Below are 15,198 nucleotides of genomic sequence, written 5' to 3'. Positions count from 1 at the left end.
GTGCTTTCAGATTTGCAAAGCACTTTTTGAATATTATCTCATCTGATTTTCACAACAACCCTGGGAGTTAGATACTAGTATTATCTCCATGTTACAGAGGAGGCAGACAGGGGTTAAGTGATCCCAGGTTCATACAGCTAGTAGTTATCTGAGGTTAGATTTGAATTCAAGTCTTCCTGAGTCCAGGTTGAGGGCTGTACCTACTGCTCCACTTAATTGTCTCTAGGGTAAAAAGTTCCCCATTTACCCTTGGGGCTAATGCCCTATTATCCCAAGGTAGTATCTCTCCTACTCCCTCTTCAATAGCTCAATACTGCTAGGAGGTAAGACTTGTTATCCTTTCTCATGTCCTTGTTGGGGTTCGGAGTCTTTGGAACAAAGCCAAAATTCTTATCTGAGTCTGGGGGTAGTAAATAAGTATAAAGGAAATACCCAGTGTTTTTTACTTAAATATTTGAGGCTAACTGCTGATAGTGACTTTTTAAAGCCTGGGGGATAAGACTTCAAAGCTAGAAAAGGGGTCATTCATTGGGAAGAAAGAAAAATGGGTGTAGAGGTTTTTTATGAACTTTCAGGAAACCTGTACTGCCGTGTTCTTTCTTGGTCTCCAGGACTCTACCTTTCCAGAGGTGACTCCTTCCCCAGTCCTGGGCCTTTCCTACCACTCCTTAGTCCTGCCCTACACAAAATAGCCTAGTTCCCCTAGGCTCTCTAATAAGTGGACAAGGTAACATTTTCATGTAGGGAGAGACAGTCAACTTCACCAGTAATTCATTTCATTCCCCAGTGAAGGTGCTAACATTGGATGGATGGAGGTGTTCCCTTCTGGGGCTACTGTTCAAAGTGATGGAAGGACTTTCTTACAGAAGCCAGTTGGTATGCTCTTAGCAAATCATAAAGGGTCTCCTTTAGCAAGTCATTGACTTATTTTTCACGGTTTTCTCGCATCCTTCTCATTTCTCTTCCCAATTTTTCCTCTACTTCTCTAACCTGCTTCTCCAAATCCTTTTTGAGCTTTTCCATGGCCTGGGACTAGTTCATGTTTTTCCTGGAGGCTTTTGTTGTAGGCTCTTTGACTTTGTTAACTTCTTCTGTCTGTATGTTTTGGTCTTCTTTGTCACCATGAAAGAATCCAAAGTCTGAGACTGAATCTGGGTGCGTTTTCGCTGCCTGGCCATATTTCCAGCCAACTAACTTGACCCTTGAGTTTTTCAGTGGAGTATGACTGCTTGTGGAGTTAAGAGAACTATGTTCCAGCCTTTAATTTTGGTACCTGGAGAGGTCACCAGCAGGCAGGCTTAGGCACAGATAATATGAGTGTGAGACCTGCTGTACTTGGATTGTAGAGCATCACCAGGCCTTCCCTAGGACCCTGAGATGCTCAGGATACCATCCTCTCCTCTCTTCATCTCTAATTCGCCTCAGGCTCAAGTCAAGACAGAAAATTTGCCACACATAAAATCCAAGCTAACCTCTCATTCTGTCCCTTTCTCTGACTATATGCCACCCTAGCACCACCATCCCAACACGTGATTTTCTTGTGTCTTCAGGCTCAGTACTATGGAAAGATTCACATTGGGACTCCACCCCAGGAGTTCACTGTGGTGTTTGATACTGGCTCCTCTAATCTCTGGGTCCCCTCAGTCTACTGCCAAAGTGATGCCTGTTGTAAGTAGCCCAATTCTCCTTGGGCTTAGGCTGACTATGTGGGTCAGGAGTCTAGAGTGGAGTCTGGAACTATTCCTAGACAAAACAGATATATATGATTTTTTCTTCTTTAGAGTCTCCAGTCTAGCTTATCCATGCTACTTGTCTGTATAATTGGGAAGAGAGGTGGGTGGGATCGGAAACCGGATATTGAATGGAGTAGGAAAGAATAATTTCCTTTACTTGATTCTCTGTGGACATAGCAGAGAGAGGGGAGGAAGAAAGAACTGCTCTGTAGTAGCCAATAAGTTTTTAGTTCTTATTTTCAAGGTTCAGTTAGACAAACACAGTGCCTGGCACTTAGTAGGTACTTAACAAATGCTTGTGGTTCCACTGACAGATACATTAATAGGAAGTATAAAGCTTTACGGAGACTCCCCCTGAGTTTCAGAACTCCACCACAGATTCAATCCAAGTCCTCCACGTTCCGGAGAACTGAGGAATACCTGTCCATTGAGTATGGTGCTGGCAGCATGGAGGGGGTCCTGGGCTATGACACTGTCACTGTGAGTATGACCCGAACAGAGGATTCCCACCCCCCTCTGGCAGGGCTGACCATTGCATGCTCCCTGAGCCAAGCATGTTTCTTCCCGGAAGCATGAAGCACTTTTGCCTGGTGTCTGGTTCCTGCCCACCCAGAAGGCTTTTTGTGGGTGGTAGTAGTGGGGTGGGGGGAGGTGGATTCAGAGTGAGCTTTCCTTGAGTGATTTTCCAAGGCCCCTGCAGAACTGTAACACACACAGAGCTCTGTGGTGTGCTCCTTTCCTAATAAAAACCCCATTCCCACTGACTTGCACAGCCTTTAGATCTGCTCAGTGTCATTGCCAGAGATTTCTCTGGGACCCCATATCTATGTGCCCTAATTTCTTTCACCTCATCCTTCCTTGTTATGGTTTTCCCACCTACTGTTCCTATTTTACAGAATCTATATCACAGAATTTCATATTTGGAAGGGACCTCCACAACCATCTGGTCTAAGCCCTGCCCCCAAAGAAATCTTTTTCTATAGCCTGTCTGACAGGCACCTCTCAGCCTTTGCCTAAATGCCTATAGGGAGGTAGGGGAGGGTGAGAAGCCCCACAGGCCACTTTGGGCCAGTTGTGATTAATGGTAAGTTTTGCTTAACTTGAACCTAAATTTGCTTCCTTGTAGCTTTTCTCAGGGAAAGAGAAAAAGTCTAGTTCAAGGGGTGGGGAACCTGTAGTCTTGAGGCCACATGTGGTCCATATGAGGTCCACCCCTGGTCTAGTCCCTCTTTCTAATTGATAGCCTTTTAGATACTTGAGGACTGCTATCTTGTGCCCCTTAAGCCTTTTCTTCTCCAGACTTCAAAATCTTCTTCAAATCTCCAGGTTCTTCAACCAATTCCCACACATCACAGACTTGAGGATGTTTACCATCTTGGTTGTCTTCTTCTGCATGTAGTTCCCCTATTACCTACAGCATTTTCTATTTTAATTTCCCATCTTTTCTGGGAAATAAAACATTTTTTCATGAATGCAGTCCCAGCATTTCTTACTTGTGCCACAATTTCTTCTTCTGGACTCTTCTGTTGCTAAGCCTTCCATTGGGATTGTTCCTAGTTGTGTGAACTGCAGGGCAGATCTCCTGTCACTGTAATCCAATGCCCTGGCTTCTAGGGAGCTTGGCTTTTCACCAGTCAAATGGAGATATAATGGGGGAGCTTCACTTTCACTCTTTTCCTATCTCCAGTCTGCTTTATGCATTTTCAGTCTTTGCACATTCCTTATGATTCCATGAGAGCAAGCAAATGGAGTTGAGAGCAGACAGTCTTTTACGGTCATGGAGGCTATGGGAAAACCTTTTTTTTTTCTCAGGGAGATAAATGTCTCAAGCCTCCAGGAGAGGTAGCTGTCTTTTTTTGCCCTCCTGGAATGGCATACCTGGGAGTAGAAATAGGAGCAGTGGCTAGAAGTTTTAGCAAAGCAGATTTTGCCTCGATGAAGGGAAACATTTCTTAAGGACTACAACTATCCCAAGGCAGAACTGGCTGCAGAAGGAGGTTGCATGTTACCTCTTTTGAGAGATTTTCAGGTGAAAGCTGCATGATTGTCCACTTATCTTGGTGGTGGCCCTTTTGACCAAGCATGGGTTGGACTAGAAAGCCTTTGGAATTCTATCAAGTGGAGCCTTTCTTCAACCACTCAATCTCATATTTGTCACCTTGAACTCAGAGATTTCCCTCTTGTATCCAGCTGAATGGTTATCTGCTCACATCCAGTTTAATTTGTACCCCACAAAAAGCTCCTCATTTTCTGACCTTACTAGCCTGATCTTCTGGCTTTGACTGGGTGGAGATACTCATACACCTGACCTCATGGGAATCCCATGTAGGCAAAGCATAAAGAAAGCCCAGAGCTTCTCCTCAGGGAGTAAGTTACCAGGAAGTTGGGACCTTGAGCTAGTTTCTGAAGCATCCAGGGCCATGCTGGTCTGTATAGGATCTGCTCCTAAATGGCTTTGAAATGTTAATTTCCCCTTTCTGAGTGTCCTACTTCCTTTGCAGTCTGGAGCAATTTGCCTTTTTTTTCTTTGCTATTTTAGGTGCAGGATAAAAGAACAACCCTATGCCTGTTGTCATATTCAATTACAGCAGCTTCAGCTCCTCCTTTATCACACATCCACCTACCTGGGAAAGCTGGGGAGAGACACCCTAGGTATTATGTCTCATCCTTGAAAGTCTCATTTGGCCAGAGGAAGCTGAGACTGGCAGGAGTGGAGGTGGAAGAAGGTGGGGAGGGACAGTAGCTTGGGGTAGCAATGTGATCAGGCCCTGTTGATTGGTATCAGTTCCAGGACAACTTGGCCCTTCCCTGCCTCCCTTGTCCCTCCCTCCTACTACATGCCTCCCTCTCTCTATGCTAAGCACACCAGGCCTTGCCTTCAGCAAACACACTTGTCTTCCCCCTCCCTCTCCTCCCCTCTCACTTCACCGCTTTCCTGTTCTCCAAGTCCTTATTGTTCCTTCAAAAGGTCAACACAGGAGGCATTAGGAAGGAGAATTTAGCTGAGCTGGGCCCACCACTGTCTCCTGAGTCTGTGATGCCTTGTCTGGGCAAGTCCCCAGCATGCTAGGTAACCAGGTAGGCTTCCAGGAGCATCAGGCCACTGTTCCACTCTCTTCAGGGCTATCAAAGTGCCCATGTGTTCTATCGGCCTCTGTAGTGGTCCTAGCAGAGTTAGAAATTTTGATACAAGCTCTGCTCCCTCTACCCTCACTGGGGCTAACCGCAGACCAGGGTCCTCTCTTGGGTGATGGATGTTTGACAGATCCAGAGTGATTGCCTTCTGTCCCCATTTAGGTCTCTGATATTGTGGATCATGACCAGATCTTTGGCCTGAGCACCGAGGAGCCTGACTTCACCTTTATCTTTTCTAAATTTGATGGGATCCTAGGAATGGGCTACCCCTCCCTGTCTGCAGAAGATGTCACCCCTGTCTTTGACAACATGATACACAAGCACTTGGTTGCCCGGGACCTCTTCTCTGTTTATCTGAGCAAGTAAGTGACGCTTTAGGTGGGGTCAGATGTAGTTGATTTGATGTGAATCCTTAATGAGCATTTTAGGGGGTCCCTCCTCATTGTCATTTTGGATTCCCTCCTTCTATTCCCTTTGGGAACACCTAGCAGTTTGGGGAGAGTTGCCAGATAGTTATAAGACCATACCTGGATAGTGCAAACCATAGTGGAAGAAATATATCAGACTTGTGACATTCAGTGAGTGGTCAGTTTCCATTTCTAGAAGGAAATAACGTCTCCACCAGTGTCTTTAACACTGAGCCATACTGATAAAAAAGTATTTATTAAACATTTGTTGTTGGTGATGAAAACTCTGGTGATGATGAAGAAAATTAACAGGGAATAGGGATGGACCAGGACCCACCATTCCCAGAAGAATGGCTTGAATAAGGTTACAGATTAAAGAGAGTAGTTGGAGAAGTTGGAAGAATACATCAAAGGAACTTGGGAATTTCTGAGCATTCACTAAACAATGCATCAGTTAGAGTTAGATTTCCTTTTCCCCTATATACAGGGAGGTTTTCATATACACAAAGTTAAACTTTAGGAATGTACAGTATGCACCAGTATAACTAGAATTCATGTGGTAGCCAGGGGTGGAGAGAAAGAAAAACAGAAACAGAAATGATTTGATATAAGTTGAAGGTCCACGGTGGGCAGCCAGAAAAAAAATACATTCTCAGGCCAAAAGGCCCAAGATAAGGGAACACGCCACCCCACTGGAAAAGGGCCTAGGGAAGAGACCCTTGCTGGAGAGATATGACCTCAGGGGTGTGCTAGAATCAGCTCTGATTAACTTTAGAGAGCTGATTGTAAAATGTTCCATGTGGGCTTTTACACCTCAGAAATCAGCAAATGCTACAAATCAGAGCTCAGACGATTGTTTAGATTTGACAAACTGTTGGAAAAATGTTAAAAATGCAGATTGAATTTAAAAGTGTGTGTGTCTCTCTTTTTTTCTTTTGGAGACTCAGTTTTTAGATATTTATGAGCATAATCCTAGGTGTGAGATAGATTCCAGAGGAATTTAGAGCTTCCATATTGGGGTTCAAGGGCATGTGGAGGGTATAGCTTCAATATGAAACTGAGAGATCATGCCTGGAACCCAGCGGATAGAATTGGGTGTCCCCATGGGTTGGGGCTGAAGAGTGAGGTAGGTAGCCTGAAGGAAGCAGCTTCAAATTGTGAATGTTAAGTCCAATTGAATTTCTGTGTGTAGGAAAGACATGTGTCCCGATAAACTCCATGCACATATACACTTCTGCTCCTCCATGCCCTGACATTCTAATAAAATAGCTTTGGATTACAAAGATGAAGGCCCACCCCTGGGTGAGGGTAGTAGAGAATGTTAATAGCTCCACAGTCATAGAATCCTAGATTTAGAGCTACTTAGAGATCATCAAGGCCAGTCCCCTTACTTCATCGATGAGGACACTGAGGTTGGAGCTGTAGTGACTTCCCCAGGCTTCCACTTTTGGTGTCTGAGGCAGGTTCTGAAACCACCCCTTCCTGACTTGAAGCCCAGGGCTCTGTGCACTGCTCCATGCAGCTTCTCAGAGGAACAGAAATCCCTTTTTGTGGGGTGACAGCAGCAGAAGAGGATGCTGGTCAATGGGAGGCTGGAGAGCCAGCCTAGTCAGATCATAAACTGCCAAAAGCTGGAGTCCTACACATGACTTTTACTTTGAGCTAATGAGATGCTCAGGTCAGTGTGATCTCTCATTTCAGCAACAAGCAGAACAGCACCCTCATCCTCGGGGCCATCGACCCATCCTACTACACTGGCCCTCTCCACTGGGTGCCGGTCACTAAGAAGGCCTATTAGCAGTTCACTGTGGACAGGTAAGGTAGAGATCTGAGGCTCCTGGTCAGAGACTCCTGACTAGGCTCAGATTAAAACTAGGATCTTGGGGTGCAAGGCCCCATGGAATCAATCAACAAATACAGTGGTAAATGCGGAGGAAACAAAGGCTTCCTGCCCTCATGGGGTTTACATTCTATGAGGAGACATGTATATAAGGATTAACAGAATAGATAGAAAATTATGACAAGGTAGGCTAGGGAGGGAGGAGGGGAGCAGAGAAGCTTTGTGAAGGTAGCGATGCTCAAGCTGAGTCTTGAAAGAAATGAGGGTTCCAACATGACTAATGTGAAAATATGTTTAATAGGACCACATGTGTAGAGGCTACACTGGATTGCACCCCGTCTTGGGGAGGGGGAAACGAGGGAAGGGGAGAAAATTGAAAACTTATGGAAGTGAATGTCGAAAACTAAAAATAAATAAATTAACTTATTAAAAAAGAGAAAAAATGAAGGTTGTCAGGGAAAGGAGAGAAAGGAGGACATGGGGATCAGGTCGTACAAAAGCAGAGGGCGGTATGTGAGGAACAGCAAGAAAGCCACTTAGCTGGACCACTGAGTAGAGAGGGAAACTCCAAGTCCTAGGACATCGTAGTTTAGAGGAAAGTGTACCAGATAGAAAACCAGAAGATTCGAGTCCCAGCCCTGCACTTAGCAGTTGTGTGACTCCAGTTCCCTCATCTGTAAAACAGAACTGATAGTTTGCCTTATAGGGGGTGTTGAAATTTCAAGTGACATCATACATGAGAAAACCCTTTATGTCACAAAGTCCCATACAAATGTTGTATACTGTATAATATTACAATATATAGTCATTATAAATTATATTGTATAATAATTATTATACAAAAGGGAGGACTTTTACCTTAAACTCTTCAAGGCAACATGACAGACATGTGAATAAGATATTTTTATTTTAATTGTGACTTTACCTATTGTTCATTGTCAAGGGCAAAAAAGAACCCCTTGTCCCTAATTTTTAAAATTTGGTTGCACTTATAAGACACCACCAGTCCCATAAATCTCCCCCTTTCTTTAGTTCTTTGTTTCCCAACTTTGCCCAGGGCAGTGACTTTTCTCTCTGGTCGTTGTTTTTCTGCGTAACTCTAACTCCTCACATTTTCATACACTGTGGAAAGTGATCCTCCCAACAGTCCTGGGAAGTAGATGGGGCAGGAATTATCATTCCTATTTTACAGACGAAGAAACTGAGACTCGCAGAGGTGAATGCACTTGTCCAATGTCTTTGCTGCCACAGAACTCTTCTTTCTCAAAGTACAGTCTTTATGGCCCATCCCCAGAGAGGATAGACACATACAGACACACGCACACACACACACACACACACACGTTCATCAAAGTGAATTAAAAGTAATTTGAGAATTTTTCAAATACTTCAAGATACCACCAAACCAGAATTCGATAATCTCTTGTCCAGAGTAACAGCTTCCATCTGTTCCATCAGTACTTCACTAATGCATCGTGACCATAGGTAACTTTACATTTAAGAGCTTGGTAGGTTTTTATCTTTTGATAAGTATCTCTGAATGCCCGTGATGTGCCCAACAGTACAAGGTATGACAGAGAAGACAAAAAGTAGACAGATGTGATCTTTGCCTTTAAGGAGTTTATAAGAAACAAGATCCATGGGTCAGACAATATCTAAAGCTAAAAAAAAACCCTGATAGTCAGTGCTAACAATTATAGAGTACTTTAAGGTTTGCGAGGCACTTTACACATATCTCGTTTTATCCTCAAAACCACCCTAGGAAGCAGGTGCTATTATTATTTCCACTTTACAAATGGGAAAACTGAGTCAGACAGAGGTTAAATGACTTGCCCAGGGTCACATAGTTGGTAAGTGTTTAAGGCAGATTTGAACTCAGGTCTTCTGAATCTTGTGCTCTATACACTGCACCCCCTAGATGCAGCTATAAAGACTAATATAGAATAATATATAATCCAGTGTTAAGAATATGTGGTATCTATACATCCTGTTTCCAAAGGTGTTGTGGTGGTGACTGCTGGTTCATCTTTGAGACAGACCATTAGACCTCAATCAACCTGCTGGGGGTCAGCCCCAACAAAATTTTTTAAATTTAATTTATTTAATATATTCAGTTTTCAGCATTGATTTTCACAAGAGTTTGAATTACAAATTTTCTCCCAATTTCTACCCTCACCCCCACTCCAAGATGGCATATATTCTGGTTGCCCTGTTCCCCAGTCAGCCCTCCCTTCTGTCACCCCACTCCCCTTCCTTTCCCCTTTCCCTTCCTTTCTTGTAGGGCAAGAAATATTTCTATGCCCAATTGCCTGTGTATCTTATTTTCTAGTTGTATGCAAATTTTTTTTTGTTTTTGAACATCTGTTTTTAAAACTTTGAGTTCCAAATTCTCTCCCCTCTTCCCTTCCCACCCACCCTCCCTAAGAAGTCAAGCAATTCAACATAGCCCACATGTATATCATTATGTATAACCCTTCCAAAATACTCATGTTGTGAAAGACTACCTATATTTTGCTCCTTCCTAACCTATCCCCCTTTATCCAGTTTTCTCCCTTGACCTGTCCCGTTTCAAAAGTGTTTGTTTTTGAATTACCTCCTCCCCCATCTGCCCTCCCTTCTATCATCTCCCCATTTTTATCTTGTTCTTCCTTCTTTCCTGTGGGGTAAGATACCCAGTTGAGTGTGTATGGTATTCCCTCCTCAGGTCAAATCTGATGAAAGCAAGATTCAGTCATTGCCCCTCACCTGCCTTCTCTTCTCTTCCTACAGAACTGCTTTTTCGTGCCACTTTTATGCGAGATAATTTACGCCATTCTATCTCTCCCTATCTCCCTCTCTCAATATATTCCTCTCTCATCCCTTAATTTGATTTTATTTCTTTTAGATATCACCCCTTCATATTCAACTCACCCTGTGCCCTCTCTCTCTCTCTCATTCTCTCTCTCTGTGTATATGTATATATATATATATGTACACACACATGTATATACATACAGACACACATATACATATACACACACACACACACACACACACACACATATATATATATATATATATATGTATATATATATATGCATATTTCCTTCAGCTACCCTAATACTGAGGTCTCATGAATCCTACACGTCATCTTTCCATGTAGGAATGTAAACAAAATAGTTCAATTTTAGTAAGTCCCTTGTGATTTCTTTTTCTTGTTCTTTTTCTTGATTACCTTTGTGTGCTTCTCTTGATTCTTGTGTTTGAAAGTCAAATTTTCTATTCAGCTCTGGTCTTTTCACTGAGAAAGCTTGAAAGTCCTCTATTTTATTGAAAATCCTTATTTTGCCTTGGAGCATGATGCTCAGTTTGTCTGGGTAGGTGATTCTTGGTTTTAATCCTACCTCCATTGACCTTCGGAATATCGTATTCCAAGCCCTTCAATCTCTTAATGTTGAAACTGCTAGATCTTGCATTATTCTGATTGTGTTTCCTCAGTACTCAAATTGTTTCTTTCTGGCTACTTGCAGTATTTTCTCCTTGATCTGGGAGCTCTGGAATTTGGCGACAATATGCCTTGAAGATTTCTTTTTGGGATCTATTTGAGGAGGCGATCGGTGGATTCTTTCAATTTCTATTTTGCCCTATGGCTCTAGAGTATCAGGGCAGTTCTCCTTGATAATTTCTTGAAAGATGATATCTAGGCTCTTTTTTTGATCATGGCTTTCAGGTAGTCCAATAATTTTTAAATTATCTCTCCTGAATCTATTTCCAGGTCAGTGGTTTTTCCAATGAAATATTTGACATTGTCTTCCGTTTTTTCATTCCTTTGGTTCTGTTTTATAATATCTTGATTTCTCATAAAGTCACTAGCTTTCACTTGCTCCAATCTAATTTTTAAGGTAGTATTTTCTTCAGTGGTCTTTTGGACCTCGTTTTCCATTTGGCTAATTCTGCCTTTCAAGGCATTCTTCTCCTCATTGGCATTTTGGAGCTCTTTTGCCATTTGAGTTAGTCTATTTTTTAAGGTGTTGTTTTCTTCAGTATATTTTTCAGTATTTTTTTGGATCTCCTTTAGCAAGTCATTGACTTGTTTTTCATGGTTTTCTTGCATCCTTCTCATTTCTCTTCGCAATTTTATCTCTCCTTCTCTAACTTGCTTTTCCAACTCCTTTTTGAGCTCTTCCATGGGCTGAGACCAATTCATATTCTTCTTGGAGGCTTTTGGGGTAGGCTCTTTGACTTTGTTGATTTCTTCTGGCTGTATGTTTTGGTCTTCCTCGTCACCAAAGAAAGATTCCAAAGTCTCAGACTAAATATGGGTGTGTTTTCGCTGCCTGGCCATGTTTCCAGCCAACTTACTTGACCCTTGAATTTTTGAGCAGGGTATGACTGCTTGTAGAGTAAAGAGTACTATGTTCCAAGCTTGGGGGGATGCGCTGTTGCTTTCAGAGCTATTACAGTCAGCTTTGCCACATCAGTACTCCTCCTTCCCCAAGAACCCCCAACCTGGACTGGACTTAGATCTTCGGCAGGCTCTGCACTCCTGCTCTGATCTACCACTTAATTCCTCCCACCAGGTGGGCCTGGGGCCAGAAGCAAATACAGCTGCAGTTCTGTAGCTGCCCCACCTCCGCTGCCCCCGGGGTGGTAGCTGAACTGGGAACTCTATTCCCCTGTCCCCAGCAGCTTTTCCCACTAACCTTCTCTGTTGTCTTTGGTGTTTGTGGGTTGAGAAGTCTAGTAACAGCTGCAGGTCACTGATTCAGGGCGCTAGGGCACACTCTGCCCGGCTCCTGGTCTGGTTGGTCCGTGCCACCCATGCTGGGCTCTGCTCTTCTCTGCTCCCAGCTCCGTTCGATCCCTTACCCAGAGACCATCCAGGCTGTCCTGGGCTAGAGCCCTGCTTCCTTATGCTATTTTGTGGGTTCTGCAGTTCTAGAATTGGTTCAGAGCCATTTTTATAGGTTTTTGGAGGGACTTGGTGGGGAGCTCATGCTAGTCCCTGCTTTCCAGCTGCCATCTTGACTCTGCCTCCCCAGCCCCAACTTTAAATGTGTTGCTAACCAAAGGAAGGAAAATCTGTAAAGGAAGCTGACTCCTTTCCTTGGTCTCTCCTCTGGGGTCACACCTCTAGCTTTGGACGCTGTTTGAAAAACAAACAAATACCCTTTGACATTAATAGGAGAAGCAGAGAAGATTCAAAGTTGAACTAAGCAGCTTGTCTGACTTCTCCTAGGATCACTGTTGATGACAAGGTGGTGGCTTGCCATGATGGTTGCCAGGCCATCTTGGACACTGGCACCTCTCTCTTGGTCGGTCCAAGCCAAGACATTGACAAACTTGAGAGCGCCATCAGAGCTAATGCAGATGTGAGTCCCTCAGCTCAACCTTTATATATTCTTCTGCTATCTCCACTGGCTTCTTACTGTCTAGAGAAGAGTCAGTTCTGAGGAAATTTATCAGTGTAGAAAACAGATAGAAGTGGGGATTTATTGGCGATCAGTTCTCCTTAGTATCTTGGACTCTGAAGTCAGTTGTCAGTCAGCAAGCATTTATTAAATACTATCTGTTCTAAGCACTGGGGATACAAAGAAAGGCAAAAACATTCCTCCCTTCACAAATTCACACTCTAATGGGGGAGACAACATACAAAAACTGAGTACATACAAGATATATGCAGGCTAAGTGGAAACTGTCTCAGCATGATGCCCTGTTTGGCAATATAAATTTAAATGCTTAGGAGCCAAGCAAACTTGTGGTGAGATCCTGCCTTCCTCCCTCCATTCCACTGCTCCCTTGATTTCCCAAGGACCGCCTCTCCTCATGTCATGAGACTTCAAGCATTATGGGGAGTTTATCAGCATTAAAAACACCCAAGATTCCGAGTTCCTCAAGTGGGAAAGCACTTCTAGGATCCTTCCCAGAGGTTGCCATTGCCTGCTTCTAAATGCCAAAGTAAATCCTTTTACTGCTCATGGCTCTTTGTCCTGAGCTGGACTTTTTAGCTGGCTTTGCCCCTTCCCTAGGGGTCCTTGTCCAGAAGTTGGACCATTGCCTGAGGGTAGCAGGGAGACATTCCTTATGACTCAAACAGGTCACAACCTCACTTCCAGATGAGTGGGAAACCCTGGACAGACTTTGTTGGCCCCAGATGTTTCTGCAGACTTTCCTTCCACCCCAGGCTCCCCTTTTGTTCTGCTCTGTTGGGAGGGAGGGCTGTATATCTTCTCTCTCTCTTTGAAAATCCTCTTGGTCTTTTTTCAGTATGATATCAATTGCAACAAGCTGAGCTCCATGCCTACAGTTGTGATTCACATCAATGGCAGGGAGTTCCCTCTGCCTCCCTCAGCCTACACCCTTGAGGTAGGAACCTTGTGGGGAGAAACTTTTCAGGGAAGGGTGGGAACTCTGGGAGATTGGTCACCAGAAGGTGGCTTGGACACAGGCTGCTCCAGTAGGATTAGTGAGCCACCTGCATGGACAAGATGTTTCTTGCCTTTGTGGTATGGAATTGTAGAACCTGCATTGGATTAGGAAATCTGAAGTCTGGGGTCTATTCCTGACTCTGCCACTTTGGGTGTGGTTTGGCTGAGTCCTTTGTACCCCCTGAGCTTTAGTTATGTCGTCTGTGAAATGAGGTGGTAGTGACATTCTCTACTTGATGACTTTCTTGTGGGGAAAGTGCTTTGTAAATCTTACAGTGTTGCAGAAATTCTAGCAGTCGTATCACTACTCTAAAGGCAGCCTAGGCGTGGGAACCATGGGGAAGGATTTAGGAAGCCTTGCTCCTGAGGCCACTAGGAGGAGCAGGATTTGAACTCAATACCTAAACTTCTGCCCATTGTTTAGCCTTCCCCTCTGCCCCACTCCCCCTTTGCCTGGATTGCTCTTTGAAAGTCTGTGGTTTTCTGGAGGCTCTCATCCCATTCCCTCATCATGCTATCAGGCTCAAGGCAAAATGTTATATTCAACATGAGCATAACTCAGTAGCCAACATGCTAGCAGGACAGCCCAGCCTCGGACCTGCCAGGCTCTCCTCTGCTGGTCAGTTGGTCAAGCTAGTCTTTATCAGAGCTAAAAATGAGCAGGCTAGAGAAGACAGAGTTGAGTAGGATCAGACAGACAATACGACTTTATATTTGGATAGCCCTGCAGAGTTTACAAGCAGCTTTTACCTAGAGTATGTTATCTTTACAAAAATCCTCTAAGGTAGCTGTTAGTAATTCTGCTTTAAAGGCCAGGACACTGAAAATCAGAGGAAGCAACTTACACAAAGTCGCACATATAGTTGGTGGCAAATTCAGGCCTTACAATAACCCCAGGCATAAGGCCTTCCATTTTTATGCCATGCCATCACTAATGATATTAAATGATTTGATGAATCAGTTACCTGGGAGCCTGGATGCCTTGTTCTAGTCCAAGCTCTGCTTTCATGAATTTCTCTGTTTCTGGGTTTCATCTTAAAGAGGAGAGTAATGCCCTACTTTGCCTAGAGTTATCACTATGGTGATTGATATGAAGGATTAGGGTAGTGGGGGAAGAATCCCTTGTGACTGCACAAGGCCTTACTTATAGTTGCAATGAGGCAGGAGTCACCTGCACTGATGCTCTCTGCCTTGTTCTTTCCTAGGAGGATGGACAGTGTTCCAGTGGCTTTGAGAGTGATGGCAGTTTTGAGCTGTGGGTCCTGGGAGATGTCTTCATCCGACAATACTACAGTGTATTTGACAGGGCTAACAACCATGTGGGGTTGGCCACAGCAGTCTGATAGAGACATTGAACTCAGCCAGCCTCACCCAACTTTATCCCACTGATTAGACCCTATCTCAGAGAGAGAACCTGGGTGCCTCAGGCTGTCTTTAATAAAGCATCCCTTAGGCAACAGACCTTGCCTTCTGACCTTTTCTGTGGTCTCTACAACTTGCACATTTTTGAGGGTGGGCAGTGGGAGATCATGGGTGTGTCCAGCTCAGCGGCTGGGCTGCTGTAGTCCTTCGCAAAGGGACAGGAGAAGGCTGAGTGAAGGGCCTAATTGGTGGGTGACACCCTTCATTTCGAAAAGGATCTGCATCAAAGCCAGATTCCTTTTCCCCATTGTTGC

The 15,198-nt window shown here is 44.0% G+C and overlaps 1 pseudogene; it reads left to right on the top strand.

Moving 5' to 3' along the window:
• The first annotated feature begins 1,377 nt into the window (after nt 1-1,377).
• LOC118856579 lies at nt 1,378-14,865 on the top strand (annotated as a pseudogene).
• Nucleotides 14,866-15,198: the final 333 nt, after the last annotated feature.

Source organism: Trichosurus vulpecula, chromosome 7, assembly GCF_011100635.1.
Source record: "Trichosurus vulpecula isolate mTriVul1 chromosome 7, mTriVul1.pri, whole genome shotgun sequence".
Classification (NCBI taxonomy): domain Eukaryota; kingdom Metazoa; phylum Chordata; class Mammalia; order Diprotodontia; family Phalangeridae; genus Trichosurus; species Trichosurus vulpecula.
Note: the sequence above shows the minus strand (reverse complement) of the source record. Positions and strands in the feature narration are given on the sequence as shown.